The sequence below is a fragment of the Oreochromis niloticus genome, unplaced genomic scaffold, assembly GCF_001858045.2.
Source record: "Oreochromis niloticus isolate F11D_XX unplaced genomic scaffold, O_niloticus_UMD_NMBU tig00001522_pilon, whole genome shotgun sequence".
Lineage (NCBI taxonomy): Eukaryota > Metazoa > Chordata > Actinopteri > Cichliformes > Cichlidae > Oreochromis > Oreochromis niloticus.
The window spans coordinates 1-8,483 of NW_020327399.1; the positions used below are offsets into that span (position 1 = coordinate 1).

Sequence of the window (8,483 nt, forward strand, 5' to 3'; positions counted from 1 at the left end):
GATATCGCGGAGCTTCCACAGATTCAGTACATTAGCAAGTGATGGAGGCCAGCAGGTGGATGAGAGAAAGGGGATGCAGAAGGAAGAGAGACCCGAGGCGGCCGCCGGTCCGAGTGTGAACTGATCTTCAGGTAAGAAGTTATGACCTGCAGTCTATCTGGGTCAGATATAAACCAAGTTTAGTTGGAGTTTATTTTTGTTATGCTGACTTTTCCGCACTGCGTACTAGCTAGCATGACAGAGTTTCTATACAGCTAGGTGGGTGCTATGATGTTAATGTTGAACTTTATTTTGTTCATAAGGTTAATTATTAGTGTTGCCAACCTTCCCATAAAAAACAGAATCTTCTGGTATTCAGAGAAATATTGCGCGTTTCGTATTGAGCTAAAAAGAACACAGTTTGCCCGGTAATCAGTGGCAGATCTAGAGAAATTTTCTAAGGGTGGCATAGGGTGCAAAGAAATCAAATGGGGTGGCAAAATCAACCCCCCCCCCCCCCCCCCCAACACATATGCAGGTTGTTACATATGATTAAAATGATTCAAATGCAGTACGTATGCACGTTTTCATATAAATATAGTCTATACTTAATTATTGTCTGTAGCCACATAATTACACACTTTAGTTACATAAAACATGTGAGTTCTGATGTTATGTACTGTATAGCCTGTATGATAAATAAATATGTAGCCCAATAAGTATAAAATCCAGAAAGCAACACAACATGTGGCGTTCATTTACCAACGCAAGTCTAACTTAAGTTTTACTGTTTTTTGTTAGAAAACAATCACATTGTTACAGCTTAAATTACACAAAATGTCAGAAATCTGCACTGTGATGAACAAAAATTTAAACCTAATTTTTCATGATTTGTTGGATTAACCCACTGAGGTCTGAAATACAACCGCCATTTTTGACTCCATTTTGAGTTTACATTTGTATTTCACCCTCAATTGTTTCATTTTATTTTTTTCACCTTGCCTTGTTTGGTATCTTTTCAGCTCAACTGAATTTAGTTGTTTTTTTCACTGACATACTGCATTAGTATACTGATCTGAAATCACACAAAGAACTTAAAATCCTAGTAGTATTTTTTACTGTAAAAAACCCTACAGACATGTTGAGTAATTTTTATAACTTGAAATGTAAATATAAATTGTACATTTTGTAAACATATACAACTATTTATCTAAAAATGCAGCCAATACACCTGCGGTTTCTTTTTTCATTTTGTACAACCATTTAAAAATATTACTAAAACTAAAATGAGAGAACAATCAGGTGTCGCAATAAGAGGCCCCACAAATGATGTGTGCCAGTAAAAAAAAAAAATAATAATAATAAGTTTGTCCACCAAAACAGAGGAGAACAGCACAGGGATAAACCTGCAGGCCTGACAACAGCAGGTGTATCACTCCGCTGGTTTTCTACTTAGTGACAGTGTTTACATGCAAATGTGCCTTTGTGACATTCATTAGTGCCCTCACTGACACACAAAACAAACGACTACACAACAGAACAACTACACAAGACAACACAGCACACTAAGTATACACTCCACACTAAACATCACAAATCTCTCACATCTAAAAACTCTCTCTCCCTCTCGCTCGGTCTGTCTGCTGCCGTGACCATCACTCTTTTCCCCGCTTCCTAAACAACCAAATCTCACGTGTTGACTTTTTTTTTTTAATTGGTCGACATGGTGCATTTTTCCACCGATAGGAAGAGGTGGCTCTTTTTTTTCCCTTTCTTTACTGTTTCGCGCTTCCTTAGAAAACGCTTAAAACACAACACAAACGTGATGACGGTATTTAGAAAAAAGCGTGACTTATATATATTATCATAACTCTGGATTTACTGGCCTGTAATAAAAGTTAAAAACTTTCAAGTCCGAACTTTCAATGTGGGCTGAAACAGAGACTCAGCGTGGCTGCAGCTTGTTGCTATGTCAGCTTAAAATAGTCATGTGATTTGGAGGTGCAGCGTGTGGACCACAGAGGTTAATACACTCACCTTCCTTCCATTCCAGAGTGTAACAACCGACACCTGTGTAAAATCCGTAATTCCCATGGTGTTGTTCAAATGTGCTCTGGCACAATCATAAAGCAGCGCTTCCTACTGAAACAAGAAAAAAGCCGGTCAGCGCTATGGGCTGAACCATTGTTATGGCGAGGGGGGAACACTATCCAATATATTCAGTTTTAGTATTATATTCACTGTTGACTGTAACTATGCTCAAACTGTTAATGCTATCTTATTTTAATAAACAACACTGTCATATTCAAACTGGGGTGGCACTTGGGTGGCAAGGGATCATTTTAGGGTGGCACTTGCCACCCCATGCACCCTTCTAGATCCGCCCTGCCAGTAATTCAGCTACAATGAAAAAGACACAAAGCTGGAGTTATTCTGTGTTTGCTGCACAGCTGCCTCTTCTTCTCTCATTCTCTCCCCTCCTCTCCTGTTTCTACTTCAATCATGAAACTGATCAATGATCAGCTGATTGGCTCTCTTGTTATTTATCGCCCACTTTGCGCCAGAAAGAGGAAACCAGCCGATTGTAAACAACAGCAGCACGTTTAAGATTGATCAGCTGTTGTTAGAATTTATTTAATGGATTGGATTTATATAGCACTTTTCAAGGCACCCAAAGCGCTTTACAATGCCATTATTCATTCACGCTCACATTCATACACTGGTGGAGGCAAGCTACGGTTGTAGCCACAGCTGCCCTGGGGCAGACTGACAGAGGCGAGGCTGCCATATCGCGCCATCGGCCCCTCTGGCCAACACCAGTAGGCGGTAGGGTAAAGTGTCTTGCCCAAGGACACAACGACCAGGACAGAAAGGCCGGGGATCGAACCGGTGACCTTCCGGTTACAGGTGCGCTTCCCAACCCCCTGAGCCACGGTCGCCCCACGATACTAGAAATTAATTTCTAGTATCAGCTGATGTTTGCTGGAGCCACAGCTGTAAAACTGCTGGTCATGATATTGGTTTGTATATCTGGTGAGAGGGAAACATGAAGATGAACCAGGAGATGTCCTTACTGAATCATCAGAGCTGAACAGGTGATGGAGAAACAGGTTTACCTTTTAGGTGACATGGATGAGTTGAAGGGAAGTTATGAACTGTTTCTGAGACACAAATAACACCAGGATCCTTTTCTAAGTAGCTGACAGCTGGTAACTGTGCAGGGGCGAGTCTAGCAAAGTTTTGCCAGGGGGCCAGGTAGGGCATTAACAGGGAGAGGTGGGCACAAGGAAATACTTTTCTTTCTTATTCTCATTTAAAATGTCTAGCTTTTAAAAATAATTATTTGAATATTACAACAAAAGAATGATAGATTGATACATATATACCATCAAAACGGTGAACATCACTGTCACAACAGCGTTTGTTTTCATTCAAAGGCTTTATGATTTTCCTATTATGGTGGGCCGGTCTCTAGTCAAAATGCCTGGGCCAATTTTTTGTCCCAGTCCAGCCCTGTATGCAGCTCAACTGCAGTCTGGTGTTACCTACATCTTCCTATTCGGAATATATATATATATATATATATGTATGAGCTTGAACTCTGGGTCAAAGATGCAAGTAGCAGTTATTTATATTTCCTATCACCTTAAATCTTCACTCAAAGACAAGTATCTCTGACAGTGTATATACAGATGTATTATATATAAGAGACAAACATTGTTCTTTCAATATGTTGGCATTACTAAATTTGGCTCAATGCTTACATACATGTGTAAAAAGAAAATGTACGAGCTGTGATAACTGTTTCTGATAGAATGAAGATCAGACAGATATATGAAATATTGCTGTATTGGGTGAGAAAATCAGAGCATGTCATAACTGCTTTAAGTCATACAGAATAGATATCAGAGCCTTAAACAGGCTGACTTCTGCTAAATGGGTCAAACTGGGCAGAAAGTATACAAACACATAACATCCTTATAGAATATGATGTAACACTATAGATCAACTTACCTCAGAATATATAAAGCATATAAACAATTACAGCATATGATGCAACAAACACAGCAGTACTACTAATCCAAAATACTCAAAGCTTCATAGAACTGAAACAAACATTTATTTTTAGCTCCGTTCTGCTGCTGATACATACTTTAGGTTTCTGAATATTAAACCAAGTTACCGCTGAAAGTACAAACATCACTAATGTCACATAACTTTGCCGACATGTGGCCAACAGTAATGTTTTAATGTTCTTAAACATTTGCACATAAATAAGTGACATAATATTCAGTACTTACTTTTGACAGTTCACTCTTCGGCCGCTCCTTCTGCCGTATTTTGCGGCAAAATTATCCACACCCACCGCCGTATGGAACGCCAGGACTGCCATAATGAATTAATTAAATACACCATTAAATAATTAATTAAATGTGGCAATAATTAATTATAATTGGAATTAATTAATTAAATAAATAGTTATGACACATGTAATTAATTAATTATTGAGCGACCATCTTTGAACAGAGGCGGTGGTTTACGACACCAACTGTCTGCCATCTATAATCCAGTTTTGAGTTCCCTCCCCAGACGCCTTAACGCCCACTCACATCCTGGGCCATCTGACCTCAGGAAATCACATGATAGGGTGGGGCCAGGTTTCACAATGAGCTCACCCGAAACCCAGGCTGATTAGGTCCCACACCCGCTTTCACACCTTGGCGCATGTGATTAGAGGATCACCAGGGGGTCCTTTGTCCCTCCTTGGGGGGATACTCCCACTGGGTTTAAATCTGGGACTCTCGGCCATTTGACCTTAGAACTGAAGAAGCTTCTCGGATGAGAGGTGAAACGTCTTCAAGCAACTCAAAGAAGTCCAGACGCTTTTCTTTGCAAACTCCTTTGACTACGATGACCTGGATGACTGAGAACCTTCACAGACAAATTAATTATTGACACATTTAATTAATTATTTATGTATTTCACATTTTAATTAATTATTGACACATTTAATTAATTATTTAATGATATATTTATTTATTTCATTTTGGCAGTCCTGGCGCCTGGCTCTCACCATGAATTAATTTTATCTGTCAGACTCACCCATCAAACTCAGGGGGCGGGGTTAACGCTGATCGACTCAAAACCATTGCTTTGGCCTGGTGGCCATTGTTTCTAGCACACAACAACCGGCATGTGGAAACAGAACTGAACTTTGAAAAACCCTGTTTGTGTGTCACCAAATACACTTTTAATATTTTTTTAGCCGAGAATGTTGTGGTTTAATCTTCATATGTCTGGTCGGTTTGTCAAGATACAGCCTCTTTGCAAATTGCTTCGATGATTTCGGAGATATCTGCCCAGTCTCACGGCAAAGCGTGGGATAGATCCGCTCACTTCGCAAGCAATCGAGCTGTTATTACCGCCGACAAAGCGCAGGCCCCGGTACACAGCTGTAATAACCCCCGCTGACACTGACTTCTTTTACTGAGGTTATATTTATCGGGTTTTATTTCCTGATGTTCGTATGTGTCCTACGTGTTTCAGTCGCCAATTCTGAATTATAACTAACATTAAAAACATGTTTAAGGAGGAGAGAGAGCAAATAAATTCTATTAACAGCTGATCTTTGGGGTTTTGTTCAGTAATCAGCGTGACCTGCGTTTAAACGCATAAAAGAGATAACGTTGGTGTTTCCGTCATGTAGTAACTGCTGGCTTTAACCGTACAAAGGTTGTTCGACACTATGAAACACATACAGACTTCATGATGTTCGGCTAATATTTTTATTGTGAATATTAATCATGAGGGCAAACGGCCCTGTACACCACGGAGCGAGGTCAGCATATCCACGATATCTTCAGCTCTCTGAGTTAACCCAGAGTTTCCGAGCTGACTATCTAACTGTCATCTACGAATATGTCACGGGTCATATCAATATGATTTTACAGAAAAGCATCCTTAATACTGCCAACTATTCCAGAGACGTGAAAATCTACAGCATAAAGAACACAAAAATATAGCAGTCTAACGCAACACTGTAACAGATGAACCGTCAGTTTGTCACAGATCAAAGTGGAATGAAAGTGATTGGTTGAACAGGTGTTCATGTTCGTGATCTGTGTTTTCTGCATTTTCATCAGTGTAAGAGACTCAGCAGCAGATTAGAATAACAGTTATACATTTAATAAATCATCAAATGAATCCACGATCGAACCTGTTCCGACAATTTGAGTTCGTGTTCCCTCAGCTGCAGACTCGCTGCTGTTTAAATGTTTGAGAGGAAGATTAGATATAAAGCAAACGTCAAACATAGACTCACTCTGCGTTCACATTTGATATGAGGCCAGCACGTATAGTGGCTGTGTCCTGTTTTAAGATCATATATGTAAAATTGTTGTCTGACCTCTGTCGATCCAGCTGCTCAGAGTCCGTGGTTACCATGGTTACTGCATAACGTTAACAGCTGGGACTGTGGAAACCTACCGGCAGCACGTTAACTTGGATAAATTATAGTTAAGGAGTATCACAGATAACGCCCATGTGAGCTGTGTGACTGTTCACCACTACACTGAAATCAGTAGGTTATTACTGAAATACACATGCTATATCATAAACTATGATATAAATAGGGAGGTCCTATTAACATGTTTAGTTTTAAAGGACACCTTCCTGCCTTTAGTCTCATTCATAGGCAGTATTAGTTTTCTTCTAACATCCAGAAGTCTGCACGATGTGTTTCATCGTTTGTAACAAACCTTTGACAGTTAAACATAACATGACCGAAAAAGCAAATAATAATAATAATAATAATGATAATAAAATAAAAAAAGAGAGAGAAAAAAAATCACACAAATTATATGTTAACCTTATTTATTTTTAGTTAAGTAAACTCTAAAAATTCTAACAGATCGCTGGTGCTTAGAATACAGTTGAATAAAAAACAGATGATATAATATTTCTGTCCAGGTTGCAGTCGTCATGATGAACATGTAGTTGCAAACTCTGCTCCTCTCGGTGGAAATGCGCCTTCTCTTTCCTCTTTGTATAAAAACATTTTAAAAGTCAGTTTAATCTCAAAATTCACTTTTAAAATCCAAAACACACCAGATAAAGAAAAGCGAATAGTTCAGTCTAACACGGTGAACCATTAAACATCTGTAAAACTATGCAGTTATGAAACGTAACTTTAACCTCAGCCAAACCGATTTGCTCAGTTGTAAATAAAACAGCGAAGTAAACGTGACCCGACAGACAAAACCTGAGTGAATTAAGTTCAGTGTTTAACCACTGAGAGCTAAAACTCAGGTGAGGTTTCAAAGCTGTGCCGGTGACTGGACATCAGCCGCTGATAAAGTGGCTTCGTCTATAAAGTGCTCTGTAGGGAAACAAGCTCCAGCAGCTCTGCGCTCGGGAAAAAAACTATATTTACTTATCTTGTCCACTTGACTGTCGCGTCTCTCACCCTCTCTGTTTTTCACATAATGATATTATCCTATATCCTCGCATGTGATTGGCCACAACATGGAGGGATTGGAGCATAGCTAAGCCACTGTGTGAGAGCTGAGCAGCGAAAGGAAATTAAGTGAGGGTAGAAATGACTGAAAGATTATAAGGCTCTGTTTTGAGTTTTGTTAAAAAAAAAATGACTTCATATAGGAAAAAAAATAAATATCACATATGCAGGACACCTTAAACTGTATCAAGACACAGGGACTAAACCCCAATTCAACCAGACCCAGAACTGATCCGGAATTAAAACAGGACTACAACAGTTCAAAATCAGGACTACTTAGGACTTAACCAAAACAGAACCAGAATCAAAACTAGATGATAGTAGCACTAAAAATCATCATAGACCTGCACTACACTTATTTTTTAATTCTACCAAAGTACACTATTTAGAAAAGTTTATATAATTATTTAGCCTTCATAAGCCTGCATAACTTAATGAATATAGAATTTGAAAAGTAACAAATGGTATCTAAAAAGTTATACTATGTACTAGATACATGTTCTGATGAGTTTTGGCAAACAACCATTTGACTAACATGTGTGTCTCACCTGCTCTTGTTCCATCTCTGTTTTGTCCTCTTTCTTCATCTCCCTCTCTGTTCCTCTCTCTCCCTCTTTGTGCTGACAATCAAGCCAAACACCAACATCATCAAATATACAGTTGAAACCAGATATTTACATACTCTTCAGATAAAACACAAACATTGTAACATCACATCAGACTAAATGTTTATTTTTTAGATTGATAAATATAAAAAACATATTTGTTAACTTTTGTATTTTGTATTCAAAATTGAGCCACACTTATGGAGCTCCACGATTCTTTTCCTGGTGTTTCGGTTGACATTTCTTGATTTCCCCATTTCAAAGAAACAGGCTCTGTGTTTTGCCTTATATGCATCCACAGGTGTGTCACCAATTTACTCACATGGACTCTACTAACCTTTCAGAAGCTTCTTAAGCTCAGAATGGAATCGTCTGGAGTTTTC

The 8,483-nt window shown here is 38.8% G+C and overlaps 1 long non-coding RNA gene across 1 annotated transcript; it reads right to left on the bottom strand.

Annotated features, from left to right (window-relative positions):
• Positions 1–6,835: 6,835 nt before the first annotated feature.
• LOC112844774 (uncharacterized) lies at positions 6,836–8,097 on the bottom strand. The gene is made up of 2 exons (XR_003217528.1): positions 8,044–8,097; positions 6,836–7,020 (listed from the first exon to the last, which is right to left on the bottom strand). It is a non-coding gene; the product is annotated as an uncharacterized LOC112844774 (long non-coding RNA).
• Positions 8,098–8,483: the final 386 nt, after the last annotated feature.